Genomic DNA, 16,286 nt, shown 5'->3' with positions numbered 1-16,286 from the left:
AACAAGGGATTTTTTATTCCTGACATAGCACATTAATGTTTGTATGTCATGAAACAAAATAATGAGCCCCTCATATTATTAATAGAAAAGCTGGAATCAAACAAATGCTTTTAAATGAATGAGTTTATGAATGAATAAGGAGTTAAAAAATACACGCTCAAAATGGAAAGCAACAGAACCACCTTCTAAGATAAAAATCTGACAAATGAAGATTTGAAGGAGGTGTTTCTCTTTAGTGCCAGTAACTTAAGCTCTCTCTGCATTTTCTGCTGGAAAGCAGAGTTACTGGTACCCCCGACAGTCAGATGCTTGGAAAATGTCAGGTCTGAAGTGAACATGGATGCGTGTTAATGCTGATAATCTTATCATCACCACCTTGATGTCTGTTAATACCAGAAGAGAGGGAAGTGGCATGTCCTTTCAGTGTTAGGCCCTGGAGTCAGAGTAGGAGAACACCGTCTGTAGGGCTTCAAAGCTAGCCAAAGGTGTCATGGAGAAGATTTCAGACATACTGCTCCTTTTACCTTTTGTCTTTTTTGAGGGGAAAAGATGAGCTGATGTGAAAAGTTTAGGATGGGAAAGGTAGAAAAAAGCCAGACCAAGAAAGAGCTGATGAGCCATTGGGTAGCCCGGACATCCGGGCCACAGAGCCTGCCCACCAGTTCCCAGGGAGACACCTGGTCAGTGGCCACTCCAGCCAGCCCACGTGGTATTCGCCCTCCTCAGCCATCCCCCTGCTAGACTCTTGTCCACCATCATGATGCTAAAGAGGACACTCCTGCTTGGAACTAATTGGTTAATGATCCTCTTTGGAGGATGAAAGAAGAGTTTAGATTCAGTAAAACTTACTGTCAATTAGCCAGTGTGGGCACCTGGGAGCCAGTGGACAAGCTCACGAAGGAATAGTTTGTTGCCTGGACACGGCAGTTGGGGCGTGGAGTGGCTCTGTGACTTGGCACGGCTCTGTGATGCCCATTTGCCTGTTGACTATAACCAACAGGTCCACTTTCATCCCCATGGAGAACGGTGTGCCTGGAAGTGCTGAATTTTATCCTTTTCTCAAGCCATTCTCAGTCTGGGCATCACTCAGCAGGGCCTGCACAGAACCCAGACTCTCCTGATTCAGAGAACAAGAGTCAGACTGGGGCTCTGGGACAGGAGACACGAGGTGGGTGGTTTTCTCTTCTGCTGCTCCTCCCCACTACACCTGTTTTCCACTTTATTGAAATGTTGATCAATTTTGATCTATTTTGATCTGGTAGCTCTTGCCATCAGAGCCAGTGGCCAAAACAGGCTGCAGGATTGTTCTAATCCCAACACTTTGTCTGCAGTTGGTCAGCGGTCGATATCTCTGGGTCTCAGGTCACACACCGATCTGTAAAGTGTGGTTGTAATCATCACTTTCCAAACAGCATTCTCATCTGGCTGTTGTGAACATCGTAGCATGGACTTCTTCCTGTGTGACTGAGAGGGCAGACATTATCAGTGCAGCCGTTCGTGGGCTCGCTGGACTGACAGATGCTCTGCACAGGCCTCTCTTGTGGACACTGACCCTCCAGCCCAGGGCCCACCCCCATTTACCATTACCTGCTGTGGCCCCTCAGCTACATCTTGCCTGGGTGGGTTCCATACTGATTCTGGAGGAGCCACGGAACACTGGGTGTTTGTGGCATCCTGGGATCACCGTCCACCTTGGGCTGTGAGGGCTGAGCTATCAAAGGACCAGATTGCTTTAAGCAGTGGTCTGAAAGCTCCCCTGCTGATACTGGAGGGTTTTCATTCTGCCAGGGAATAGGACAGTGTGCCAGCAATTTCAGAGCATCACAAAACAGTAGCTAGGGATCATTGAGATACTAAATGAGAGGATGGTGCCTGAAACAAAGGGGGCTCTGACCTACCTTCTGTGGGAACTCAGAGGGGACCATGGAGGCAAACTGGTCTCAGGACTTGGTCTCTAGCCAACAAGACACCTGCATCAATAACTAACCAGTGGAATGTGCGAGGTTGTCTGAGAGGTGTGGAAGTGATACTGGAGGACTGGGCACTGGGGATCACTTCTACCTTATGAAGGAAAATAGTGAGGAGGATGAAGACAGGATGGGGAGAAGGATGAGGATGATGGTTAGGTTGATGTTGATGGAGAGGAGGAGGAGGAGCATGTGGAGGGTGATGGTGAGGATAATGGTAGGATGAGGATGTGGACGATGGTAAGAATGATGAGAATGGTGATGGGGAGGATGGAGAGGATGATGGTGATAGTGACGGTAAGGGGAATGAGAGGAGGAGGAGGATGTGAGGAAGAGGATGATGATGGTGATTATAAGGGTGATGGTGACAATTATAAGAGTGGTTAACTCTTACCGGGCCAGAACCTACTCTAAGTGCTTTACCTCCGTGACTCCTTACAGCCGCCTCCTCACAACGGATGCCCCTCCGGCTCCCATGTGACGGATGAGGACACAGCACAGAGAGGTTCAGTGATGCATACAGTTCAGATGCGGCAGAACCAGAGCTGACTGCACACTCACTTCTTTGTTACCTTTGAAACATGTTATTCAGTGCATATAAAATATTTCCCACAACATATATGTTCATTATTAAAAAGCATAAAAATAGAACTATTGACACCACCACCCAGCCCAGAAAGTAGACGATTATCAACATTACTTACGTATTCCTTTTTCATCTTTCCACTGTTAAAAGGTAAACCAAGGCATATTAAAAATTTTAAGAATTTATGTGAGCAAAAATCGATTTGAATCAGGCAGCACCAAAGGGGAAGTGGATATTAGTGCCGTGTGAACACAGGAGCGAGACTTTTATAAAGGAGAAGCAGAAATAAAGTGAGGAAGTGATCTGATTGGCTGTTGCTTCGGCGGCTGCCTTATTTGGGAAAGCTTAGTTAGCTAATCCTGATTGGCTGCCCTTAGGTTTTGATTTCTTAACCTTGAAGCATTTACAGGCTTGGGTTTGGTTTGCTTACCTGGGCTGCTAAGGCAGTAGAGTCACCTCAGCCTAATGGCCTCCTTGTTTAATTAATTTAACCCCACCCTGCCCACACCTCTCCAGCCCCACAGGGTAACCACAGTCCAAACAGTACGTGTGTCACAGGTGTAGGTATGCTTAGACTGTACCTTGCTTAGTTTGACTTTTGAGCTCTGTGAAAGTGAAGTTCTGTAAAAGCTGAAGCTCCAGTACTTTAGGCCAGCTGATGTGAAGAGCTGACTCATTGGAAAAGATGCTGATGCTGGGAAAGATTGAAGGCAGGAGGAGAAAGGGGAGACAGAGGATGAGATGGTTGGATGGCATCAGTGACACAATGGACATGAATTTGAGTAATTTCTGTGAGATGGTGACGGACAGGAAAGCCAGGCATGCTGCAGTCCATGAGTTCACAGGACACTACTGAGCGACTAAACAATAACAGCAACAAAAAATGATATACTGTATGTGTGTGGTGTTCTGGGACTTTCTTTTTTTTTCACTTAACATCAAGTTTCTAAGGCTCAGCTACATTGTAGCCATAGCCCCAGCATAGCTGTGGTTCATTTCACTTCTCTACAATATTCTTCAGCCAGCAAATCATCATGCGCATGTCCTTCTCCCAGCAATAAATGAATGTGATTTCTACTAAGAACAGGGTTGCTACAACAGCTCTGTGCATGCCCTCTGGTTTGCGTATATCAGAGTTTCTCTGAAGCACGTGCCTAGAATTGGGATGACTGGATTTTTGTATACTGAATACCAGTGCTTTTTCAGTTACAAGTGTAGGAAATGGCATTTCCAAGTTTGTGAATTTTTAAAAAAATCTTGTGTAGGTGTCTTCTGATTAAATAGGAAAATTAACTGTTACATAATTGTATGCATCAGTCTTTTCTCTTTTTTATAGCAGTTTTATGAAGGTATAATTTGTGAGCCATATGACCTGTTTAAAATGTACAGTTCATTTTGTTTTTGTTAGTGTATTCATATATTAGAGAGGGCTTCCCTGGTGGCTCAGAGGTTAAAGCGTCTGCCTGCAATGCTGGAGACCCAGGTTCGATCCCTGGGTGGGGAAGATCCCCTGGAGAAGGAAATGGCAACCCACTCCAGTACTCTTGCCTGGAGAATCCCATGGAGGGAGGAGCCTGGTAGGTTACAGTCCACAGGGTTGCAAAGAGTTGGACATGACTGAGCAACTTCACTTCACTTCATAGAGTTGTGCTACCATCACTACAATCAGGTCTAGAGCATTTCATCACCCCAGAAAGAAACCCCACACCCACTGGCTGCCACGCCCCATCATGCCCTGGCTGCCCCAGCCCTAAGCATCAACTAATCTACTTTCTGTCTCTACAGAGTTGCTTACTCTGGACATTTCACATGATGGAATGATAGAGTGTGTGGTCTTTTTTGTGACTGACTTCTTTCCCTTAACACAATGGTCCCCAACCTTTTTGGCAGCAGGGACAGATTTCATGGAAGAGGAGGGGAGGGTGGTTTGGGGATGATTCCAGCACATCACATTTATTGTGCACTTTGTTTCTATTATTACTACATTATGATATATAATGAAATGATTATACCACTCACCATAGTGCAGAATCAGTGGGAGCCCTGAGCTTGTTCTCCTGCACCTGGATGGTCCCATCTGGGAGTGACAGGAAACAGTGACACCCCAAGTGTGTTGCTTATGTCTTCTCTGGAATCTTGTGTTGGTTGCTGTCATTGCAGAAAACCCTGATTCACAAAGATGGGATACTGGAAATGGAAGCAGGCTTTTCAATGCTTTTGTGCAATCTCAGGATATTCTGCCTTGACTTTAATTCAGAATGTATGGAGATTTGAAGTTGTCTCAAACATACGCTTTAGGCCACCATCATTTGTGATCTCAAGCAGCTGATCTTCTAGCACAGATAAAGTCAGTTCATCTGGCTTATTCACAGGTGGGTGGCAGATCCATGCATTCTCAGTCTGGGGGTCTTTCATGGTTGGAAAATAAGGCTCAAACTCTTAGTCTCTTTAAAAATCTCTGCTACTGTTTGAAACATCAAAATCCCAATGTTCATTCATCGCCCCCATAATTCCAGTTTGACTTTGAATGCAGTCACTTCATCTGCCAGCTTGAGCACAGTTGTCATTCTTCCCTGGAGTGATAGATTGAGTTAGCTGAGCAGGTTGAATATGTCACAGAAGTAAGCAAGTTTTGTGACCCATTCTGTGTCACTGAAATGTGCTGCCAGTGGGGGCTGCTTTTCTAAAAGAAATGTTTTCACAGTGTGGAGACCCACATTCAGAAGCAACCTCTTTGACGTGAGTAGTGAAACCCAGAAGCCATTCAGTCATGGCAGCTGCTCCATCCGAGCATATACAGACACAAAATGACCAGTTCAGTGTTCTGATATGTGATCATTTAGAGGCTTAAATAGTTCTGCAGCTGTGGTGTTGATTGGCAACAAAAGTGCACATAACACAGTCTCCTGCACATCCTCCTGAAAAACATCTCCCACAGAAACAGGCATTGTCTTGTCAACTCAGGTGGACTCATCAGATCTCTCTGCTAATGATAATCTGTATTTGTAACTGCTCCCCAGCACTAGCCTCACTGCTTCAGCTCCATCTCAGATCATCAGGTGTTAAGATTCTCATAAGAAGCAAGCAACCTAGATGCTTCACACATGCAGTTCATAGCAGGCTTCATACTCCTGTAAGAATCTACTGCCACCACCTCTGACAGGAGGCGGAGCTCAGGTGGTCATGCAAGTGTTGGGGAGTGGCTGTAAATACAGATGAGGCTTCACTCGCTTGCTCGATGCTCACCTCCTCCTGTGCAGCCTGCTTCCTAACAGGCCACAGATGGGTACTAGTCCATGCCCTGAGAGTTGGAGACCCCTGCCGTAGCATGCTTTTAAGATTCATTCATTTGAGTATGTTCCAGTACTTTATTCTTTTTATTTCCAAATAATATCCCAAATATTCCTCTGTTTGGATATACCAGTATCTGGATATTTTATTTGTTTGTCAGTTGATGGAAATTGAGGTTCTTTTTGCTCTGCTCTTTTGGCTCTTGCAAGTAATGCTGCTGTGGACATTGGTAAGTTTTGTGTGGAGCTATGCTTTTACTCCTTTAGGGTTATACGAAGGAGTGGAATTGCTGGGTCGTGTGGTAGCTCTCTTTGACCTATTGAGAAGCCACTGGATTGCTTTCTAAAGTAGCTCCATCACTTTACAATCTCTCCAGCAGTGTATGAGTTTTCCAGTTTCTCCATATTCTCATCAACAACACTTGCTATCATCCATCTTTTGTGTTGTACCCATTCTAGTGCTGTTGTAGTTGTGGTTTGCATTTTCCTGATGGCTGATACTGTTGAGCATCTTCCAATGGGCTTTTGGCCTCTTGCATGTCTTCTCCAGAGAAATATCTGTTGAGATCCTTTGTCCATTTATAATTGTTTTGTCTTTTTATTATTGCATATTTTAGACACAAGTCCCTTACCAGGTATGTTATTTGCAAATACTTCCTCCCATTCTGTGGATTGTCTTTACATTTTCTTGGTGGTGCCCTTTGAAGTACAAAGATTTTTTTTTTAATCCATTCTTTCATTCTCTGTCTTTTAATTGGTATATTTAGTCCATTCACATTTAAAATCATTGCTGATATCATTGGCTTAATATCATTTGTTCTTCTTCCTGCTTTTTATACTTCCTCTAATTATAATGGAGTGTCTTAATAATTCTGTTTTATTTACTGACATAACACATCAATTATACTTCTGTAAAATACTTTTTTTAGAGATTTCCTTAGAGTTCACTGTATATATTGTAAACTAATTTATGTCCACCATCAAATAGCCCTGTGCCACTTGAAAGGTAGTGTAGGCACTTTGTGATAGAGTCTTCCTGGTTTCTCCCTCTTGCCCTGGTGATGCCAGACTTCAGGGGGACTTCAAGAGCACTTCCTGTGCTCTTGTTGAAGAAGCCCCTCCATACCTGAGGTCAACAGTCTCTCCCATGCTATCCATCAGTGTCGCAGAGGGCAGCAGACGGCACTGTGGCCTTTCCTTTAGAATAGCCCCATCCTAGCACCCCAGAGCAGGTCAGGGCGTGTCATCATTCCCTGGCACGTGTGCTAGGCTCTGTGTTCTGGAGCTGGGAAGTGAGCCAGGAGGTCCCTCGGGGGCACTGGACACACTGTCAGGCAGACCCAGTCCATAAACAGAATATAACAGAATATTGCCATCCCATCACCCCAGAGAGGTCCCTCGGGGGCACTGGACACACTTTCAGGTGGACCCAGTCCTTGGACAGAATATAACAGAACACATGGAAGGTTGTGTCAGTTCAAGGCAGATCCTGTGGGCCAGGGTGGTATTTCAGGGATGTGGGACCAGTGTGGATGCAGAGCTTGAGTCTGATGTCCACCGGGAGGTCTGGGTGTCCCCAGTGTACCCCAACCTGAGAGGGGTCTGAGGGCGTGGGGGAAGGCCCTCACTCACGCCAGCTGCTCTTGCCCAGTCCTCCCCTGAAGGCAGCTTGTGTTCCTGTGGTCACCGAGGGGCTCTGGGTCTGGGCACTGAGATCCTGGGGACTCTATTGCACGGTGCACAGTGGCTCAGTGGGCTTCAGCTTCCACATGTCAAGGGGCTGCCCCTCTTTTCCTGGGTTCACGCCACCTCTGTCATCACCTCACCCCCTCCTGGCCTCCGTCAGCTGTGCCTGCCACTGGCCTTGACTTCAGAGTCCTTGGTTCCCACTGAGAGGTGGTGGGGTGGAGCAGCCCTGTCACCTGCCAGACAGAGAAGACAGCTACCTGGAGCCTGTAAGGGACGCCACCTGGCTCCCAAGCATGTTCTTACCCCTTGGTGAGCAGTTTCCAGGAGACTGATCCCTTCACTTTTACCCACTGACACCAACCGCAGCAGGGACGACCCTTTTAGAGATGGAGATGAAAACCTCTGACACAGGCCTGGCTGTTGGATGTGTGAGCCCCTCCCCCACTCCCTGGGGACCCAGTGTCTGTGCGTCTTGAGAGCCACTGCCCCATGGGTGTCCTTAGTTCCAGCACCCTGACCTCCCCAGCCATCAGCTTTGGTTCTCTCTTGATGCTGATTGGCTGGTCTCGGCGACTGTAAACACGCCCTGCATGTCTGAGTTATGTGTTACAGGTCCTGGTGTGGGGAAAGCATTGGGTCAGTTTGGCCCTGTCTGCGTGGTTTACATCCCCTCAGCCTGCTCTCTCTGTGCAGGCTCTCCTGGTGCACAGTGACTCCCCCAGGGCAGCTCCATGACCTCTGGGGCCCATCTCATGGATGGGTGTGGAGCGGGGGTGTGGGCTGGGTCCAGAGGAGGAAAGGCCCTACTGTGAGGGACACAGGGACACACCTTTTGCTCACACTGGTGGGAGGGCTGCTTCAGTAGATAAATGAAGTCAGGTCTAATTGTGACCAGTGTGTCTGACGGGCCCACTTCTTCCCACCACCTTTCCCAGTTGTTATTTCAAAGTGCTGTGCATTGTGATTTTTTTTTTTCTTTTTGACTCTGGAACCTTAAAGTTGCACTCTGGGGTGCAACAGTGGCCTGCTGGTTCCCCACATGTGTTCTTAGTTACTGATTTATGGATTTTAATTCCCCTCCTCCCTCCCTCCCCCACCGTGTGCTCTCTAAAGCCATAAGCAGAATCCACCCGACTTTACAGGCTTTGCAGTCACAGTTGTCAGGTTGCCAGGCACCTGTTCTCCCCAGGCCCCATGCACCTCCTGCACTTCATCTCATGTATCAGTATGTGTAATCACGGATGCTCTGGATTTGCGTGTCACCCAGTGCCGTGGATTACCCTGAGTCCTACACGTGCACACACCCAGTCCCAGCAAGGTGGTTGTCTCAGTACTCCAAGAATGTGTACATAGCCCAATCTCAGGATCCCCTTTTGAGGGACTATTTTAGGATCGCTTGCAGTAAGGATTGCTTTATGAGTCAGGATCTCAGCAGGAGAAATTAGGGTACTGGGAGGAGGGTAAATTGATAGACTCACTTTTCCCCAGGTGTGGATGGAGTTCAGAGAAACCACCCGAGACTGTTAACAACAGAATTCCTTTTATCCCACAGCCCCAAAGGGATAGAGTGAGAAGTAATGGAGCCTAGGAGGAGAGATGGCCTTGACCAGGTGCCTTGAGAAGAGCCACAACTTCCAGGGAGACACAGCAAGCTTAGGAGACCCTACAGGGAGAGCCAGGGGAGTAGCTCGGCCTGTTTACTCTCCTCCATCCCCGCTCTGCTCCCTTCCCAGGGTTTTCCAGGACCAAACTGCACCCTCAGCCAGAGGGTGCAGAGCTTGCTGACACAGTCCTTGTTCCTGGAGCAGAGAGCCAGGTGGAAGAGGTTGGAAAGGAGATGTAGGGAGCTAAACAGAAGATATCTGGCCCATTCCTGTAAGTTCTAAAAGCTTTGGTTTGATGTCTCACACTTAAATACTTACTCTGGCTTGAACTTGTTTTTGATGTGAAGAAGGGATTTAACTCCCTCCACCCAGTCCTGTATAAATTTCCAAGCACCATCAGTTTCTAAGTCCCTCATTTTAATTGATGTTTCTGATAAATCAAGTTCAGTATTTGCGTGGGTCTGTCTCTTTTCTGTTCCCTGGGTTAATTTGTCCCTGACCCAGTGCCTCATCACCTTTCTTGCAGAAGCCTTATAATAAAACTTGATGTCTTGTCCTTTTCCAGGAATATCTAGGCTATTCTTGGGCTGTTGGGTCTAACATGTTGGCTTTGAATCAATTTGACAGGTTCCACAAAACAAATAAATCCTGTTTGAAATTTGCCAGAACTTTTATATAAATATATAAATCTGTTAGATGTGGTTGTTATATCTTTCTGATATGGGGTCTTCCTGTCTGTGAACATGGTATGTCTGTTTATTTAAGTCTCCTTTAATGTCTATTAGCAAAGTTTTGTAACTTTCTATATATAAGACTTACATTCTTTTGTTTAGTTCCTCAGTTGTGTCCGACTCTTTGCAACCCCATGGACTGCAGTACACCAGGCTTTGCTGTCCTTCAGCATCTCTTGGAGCTTGCTCAAATTCATGTGCATTGAGTCAGTGATGCCATCCAACCATCTCATTCTCTGTCATCCCTTTCTCCTCTTGTCTTCAGTCTTTCCCAGCATCATGGTCTTTTCTAATGAGTTGACTCTTCAGATCAGTTGGCCAAAGTATTGGAGCTTCAGCTTCAGCATCAGTCCTTCAGTGAATATTCAGGGTTGATTTCCTTTTGGATTGACTGGTTGGATCTCCTTCCAGTCCAAGGGACTCTCAAGAGTCTTCTCCAATACCACAGTTCAAAAGCATCAATTCTTTGGTGCTCAACCTTCTTTATGGTCCAACTTTCACATCCATATATGACTACTGGAAAAAAATGTAGCTTTAACTATATGGACCTTTGTTGGCAAAGTAACATCTCTGCTTTTTAAATACACTGTCTAGGTCTGTCATTGCTTTTCTTCCAAGGAGCAAGTGTCTTTTTAAATTTAATGGCTGCAGTCACCGTCTAGAATGATTTTGGAGCCCGAGAAAATAAAGCCTGTTATTGTTTCCATTGTTTCTCATCTGTTTGCCATGAAGTGATGGAACTGGATGCCATGATCTTAGTTTTGTGAATGTTGAGTTTTAAGCCAGCTTTTTCACTCTCTTTCACCCTCATCAAGAGGCTCTTTGTTCCTCTTCACTTTCTGTCATAAGGGTGGTGTCATCTGCATATTTGAGATTATTGGTCTTTCTCCTGGCAATGTTGATTCCAGCTTGTGCTTCCTCCAGCCCAGCATTTCATATCATGTACTCTGCATGTACGTTAAATAAGCAGACGATATACAGCCTTGACGTACTCCTTTCCAATTTGGAACCAGTCTTTTGTTCCACGTCCGGTTCTAACTGCTGCTTCTTGACCTGCATACAGTTTTCTTAGGACGCAGGTAAGGTGGTCTGGTATTCCCATCTCTTGAATAATTTTCCACAGTTTGTTGTGATCCACAGAGTCAAAAGCTTTAGCATACTCAATGAAGCAGAAGTAGATATTTTTTCTGGGATTCTCTTGCTTTTTCTATGATCCAACTGATGTTGGCAAATTGATCTCTGCTTCCTCTCCCTTTCCTAAATCCAGCTTGAACATCTGGAAGTTCTTGGTTCACATACTGTTGAAGCCTGGCTTGGAGAATTTTGAGCATTACTTTGCTAGCATGTGAGGTGAGTGTAGTTATGTGATAGTTTGAACATTCTTTGGCATTGCCCTTTTTGGGATTGAAATGAAAACTGAGCTTTTCCAGTCCTATAGTCACTGCTCAGTTTTCTAAATTTGCTGGCATATTGAGTGCAGCAGTTAAACAGCATCGTCTTTTAGGATTTGAACAAGCTCAACTGGAATTCCATCACCTCCACGTACTTTGTTTGTAGTGTTGCTTCCTAAGGCCTACTTGACTTTGCACTCCAAGATGTCTGGCTCTAGGTAAGTGATCACACCATTGTTCAGTATATGGATACCTTAAATTTTTTATATATAGGAATTGCACATTTTTTGTAAATCACTGCAGATGGTGACTGCAGCCATGAAATTAAAAGACTCTTACTCCTTGGAAGGAAAGTTATGACCAAACTAGATAGCATATTCAAAAGCAGAGACATTACTTTGCCAACTAAGGTCCGTCTAGTCAAGACTATGGTTTTTCCTGTGGTCACGTATGGATGTGAGAATTGGACTGTGAAGAAGGCTGAGCGCCGAAGAATTGATGCTTTTGAACTGTGGTGTTGGAGAAGACTCTTGAGAGTCCCTTGGACTGCAAGGAGATCCAACCAGTCCATTCTGAAGGAGATTAGTCCTGGGATTTCTTTGGAAGGAATGATGCTAAGGCTGAAACTCCAGTACTTTGGCCACCTCATGAGAAGAGTTGACTCATTGGAAAAGACTGATGCTGGGAGGGATTGGGGGCAGGAGGAGAAGGGGACAACAGAGGATGAGATGGCTTGATGTCATCACTGACTGGATGGATGTGAGTCTGAGTGAACTCTGGGAGTTGGTGATGGACAGGGAGGCCTGGCATGCTGCGATTCATGGGGTCGCAAAGTGTCGGACACGACTGAGCGACTAAACTGAACTGAACTGATGGTACCTTAAGTTTTCTAGCAGTTGTTGCTAAAAAAAATCACCCAGTTGACTTTTTAAAAATATTGTTCTTATATCCAACCACCTTGCTGTAAACTCCCTTATTCTTTCTAGTAATTGGGAATGCTTTCAATATTTCCCTGTTAAGATGGATACTTGCTGTTTGTTTTTATAGATAGCTTTTTACCAGGTTAAGTAATTTCCTTTCTCTTTATAACTTGCTAAGAGCTTCTTATCATATGGGTGTTGAATTTTAGCAAAAGTTCTCCTGCATCTCCTTTAATCTTGTTCATGTAATGATTACGTTTATTGATTTTCTAATGTTAAAATACCCTTGCATTTCTCAGATAATCTAAACATGGTCACAGTGGATTATTTTGTTTTTGCTTTGCTCAATTTGGCTTTCTAATATTCTAGTTAAAAGTTTGCTTCTGTATTCATAAAAAAAATGAACCCATGATATATTCCTTTCTTGTACTGTCCTTGTTTGGTTTTAATATTAAAGATTTTCTGGGCTTAGAAAATTTTACTCTTTTTCTATTCTCTGGAAAAGTTTATGGCAGACTGAGATGATTCACACCTTGATTTTGGTAGAACTTACCCATAAAACTGTGTAGGCCTGTTTGTGTAATAGAAAACATTTTTTTAACTACTGCTTCTATTTCTTTAATGGAAAGTCTGACATCCAAGGACTTGCTTATATTATTTACATTTTCAAATTTGTTAGCTTAACATCATTCATAGTGCTTCTTTATTATTTTTAAATTCTCTGCTTTATTTGTAGTTGTATGTCTCCTTTCATTTACAACATCACTTCTTTGTGTCTTCTCTCAGTTTTTTTTGGTGATATTGCTGTGAGTTTGCCCTTCTTCCTAGATTTTGGCCTTGTTTATTCTCTATATTATAAATTTATTTTCTCTTTTTGCAGAATTCTGCTCCTAACTTTATTATTTTCTCCCATGGTTTATTTATTTAGTTAAACAATGGTTTTAGTTAGACTCTTAATCTCATGAATTTTCAGTGTGTCTACTTCTAATATGAGCACCTAAGGTAATACATTTCCCTCCCACTGCCTTATTCACTGGTGCTTATAAAGTTGTTGTATGTAGTATATTCACTCATCCAGTTCTATGCATTTTTAAATCCCCATTATGATGTTTTCTTTGACCCATGAGTCATATGAACATGTTTGTTAATTTCTGAGTGTGTGCAGTTTTTGACTCCCTCTTCACCTTACTGATGTTGCTTTTAATTCCACTGCCATCAGACACTGTTGTCTTGGAGATCAGTTTTTGGATGCTGTGGGGGACCTGCTTCTAGCCCTGGTCCTGGATCAGGTTTTGATAAGGTCCCATGTGTCTGGAAAGAGTTCTGTCCTCTGTTGTTGGGGTGGAGTTCTGGGTCCTCTGGACCCTATGTCTCTGTTGCCTTTTTGTCCTGTTCTCTGGGGATTTTGCTGTGCCTCACGGCCTCTGCAGTCTGGGGCATGTCCAGGAGGAACAGGTTTGGGCTGGCCCCAGAGGATGAGAAGGATCCTATCCGACGGAGGAGAAGGGCCTGGATGCGGGAGCAGCATGGATAGTGGGGGGCCAAGGCTCCAGGGTGGTGTAGCCTCTGAGGGAGGGCAGAGGGGAGGGGCCAGCACCAGAGAGTTTGGGCAAGGGCCTTCACAGAAGAGGGCAGGGGAGAGTTGTCTGAGGGGTCAGAGGGGCCCACAGAAGGGAGGCAGCCGAGGGCTGAGCTGGGGGGGTCTGGCTCTGGGGCGTGTGCTCTGGTTACTGGGACGCCTGGTAGTGCTCAGGGTCTCCTTAGGTGACAGCCTGACCACTTGGTCAGGGGACTGGAAAGGCAGGAGTCGCTAGAGGTAGGGTTCTGAGGGCAGTGATTGAAACAGCAGGCCCAGAGGACCAGGTGGGGCAGGTGGGCCAGTGACCAGGAGCATCCAGGTTGTGGTGGATGGGTTGGGAGAGCTGTGGTGAAGGAGGGATTTGGGTGTGGGGGCCTGGCAGCGGCATGCCCACTGTGGCTGGAATTGCAGGGTGTCTGGGAGAGATGAGGGGAGTTCTGAGGTCAGGGTGTCAGGAGGGTTGTTTATCAGGTCATCAAAGTCCTCTGTCAGTGGCACAGTGGTAAGGAAAGAGGAGGGGGAACCCTGTGACGGTGGCCACCCCTGGAGCACAGGGGTGGCGGGTGGGTGGACCTGGGTGGGGGGAAAGCTCCCAGGAGCGTCCTTTCCTGGGAGGCTGCCCATGATCACCCTGCTGACTGTCCAGCCTCAGTGTTTCTGAGGTCAGAAGGAGAGCCGTGAACACTTAGGCTAGACACCAGGACTGAGAAAACCAGGACACACTGCTGACTGGGGGCTCCCAGGCAAGTGGGAGCTTTCAGCTGAGACTAAGACATGGTATACAGATACACCACATGGATGGAGGAGTGTTTTGTTTGTTTGAGGCTTTTTTAAAAAGTGATCACTTATGGTAAAATACATGCAACATAAAATGCACCATTTTCACCATTTTCCAGTGGACATTTCAGTGGCATTGGGTATACTGACAGAGCTCCTCCTGTTGCAAAACTGAAAATCTGTGTCTGTTAAAACTAATGGACCACCAGGAAATTCCCTCGTTTAAAAACAATAATAGGGATTCCCAAGGGTTCAGTGAGAGGACTTAGTAGGGGCTGCATGAGACACTGTCCTTGTCACTGGGGACAAACACAGTAGAGCCTACGGGGGCTCACTCTAGGCTGCCGGGTCTGTTGCTCATGGGGAGATGCCCTGAGAGGAGTAGCACTGTGAGAACAGAACAGGGCAGGCCCTGGAAGTGGGAGATGGTCTCTAGAGGCGCCCAGGGGTACATGCAGCCCCCTAGCTATATTTTATTTGATCTAGAATGGTTTCAGAAAATTGGAATAATTACTAACTAGTTCAGTTCAGTTCAGTCGCTCAGTCATGTCTGACTCTTTACCACCCCATGAACCGCAGCACGCCAGGCCTCCCTGTCCATCACCAACTCCCGGAGTTCACCCAAACCCATGTCCATTGAGTTGGTGATGCCATCCAGCCATCTCATCCTCTGTCGTCCCCTTCTCCTCCTGCCCCCAATCCCTCCCAGCATCAGGGTCTTTTCAAATGAGTCAGCTTTTCGCATCAGGTGGCCAAAATATTGGAGTTTCAGCTTCAACATCAGTCCTTCCAATGAACACCCAGGACTGATCTCCTTTAGGATGGACTGGTTGGATCTCCTTGCAGTCCAAGGGACTCTCAAGAGTCTTCTCCAACACCACAGTTCAAAAACATCAATTCTTCACACTCAGCTTTCTTTATAGTCCAACTCTCACATCCATACATGACCACCGGAAAAACCATAGCCTTGACTAGACAGACCTTTGTTGGCAAAATAATGTCTCTGCTTTTTAATATGCTGTCTAGGTTGGTTATTTAAACATTGGGAGGAACTCTGCTCAATATTCTGTAGTAACCTAAATGGGAAAAGAATTTGAAAAAGAATAGATGCGTGTGTGTGTGTGTGTGTGTGTGTGTGTGTGTGTGTGTATGGTTATATCTGAATCGCTTTGCAGTACACCTCAAACTAATTAATACAGCATATAAATCAACTGTACACCAATATAAAATAAAAATGTAAAAAAATTAAGTTTTGGGATATTTCAGATAGAAATTTGTTTCCAGCATCTCTTTTTTAATGAGTTTTATTATTACAAAGTTTATTATAAAATTAAAAAATTATTAAATAATTTTTAAAATTAAAAAGTTATTATAAAGTATTGTAAGAGTTGCATTTTAAAGTTGAACATTATACTTCAGCTTATTGATAGGAACGATAAATTCAGTGCTACCTACTTTTTTATAATTTTTAATTTTTTAGTTGAAGTATACGAGGTATAGTCCACGGGATCACAATTAGTCGGACATGACTGAATGACTAAAAGACAAGAACAATAGTTAATTTAAAATATTGTATTAGTTTCAGCTATACAGCAAGGTGATTCACTTCTAATGTTTATATTATATATGTATTACTTATAGCATATATAATAAATATATATATATTCAGATTCTTTTCCTTTATAGTTTATTACAAGATATTGATATAGTTCCCTGTGCAATGGTGCAGGTCCTTGTTATTTATCTATTTTA

At 44.8% G+C, this 16,286-nt stretch overlaps 1 protein-coding gene and 1 long non-coding RNA gene across 7 annotated transcripts in view; one reads left to right on the top strand and one right to left on the bottom strand.

Moving 5' to 3' along the window:
* The window catches only part of PCSK6 (proprotein convertase subtilisin/kexin type 6), a 169,813-nt gene that overhangs the window by 19,395 nt on the left and 134,132 nt on the right, over positions 1-16,286 (top strand). The window lies entirely within an intron of this gene.
* Positions 1,203-2,820, bottom strand: LOC147349494 (uncharacterized). Its single transcript, XR_015149868.1, has 3 exons — positions 2,672-2,820; positions 2,391-2,539; positions 1,203-1,464 (listed from the first exon to the last, which is right to left on the bottom strand). It is a non-coding gene; the product is annotated as an uncharacterized LOC147349494 (long non-coding RNA).

The sequence above is a fragment of the Bos grunniens genome, chromosome 21, assembly GCF_055505025.1.
Source record: "Bos grunniens cultivar Pamir isolate PY7600 chromosome 21, Bosgru_T2T1.0, whole genome shotgun sequence".
Classification (NCBI taxonomy): Eukaryota; Metazoa; Chordata; class Mammalia; order Artiodactyla; family Bovidae; genus Bos; species Bos grunniens.
The sequence above is the reverse complement of the archived record's forward strand: the minus strand, read 5'-3'. Positions and strand labels throughout refer to the sequence as shown.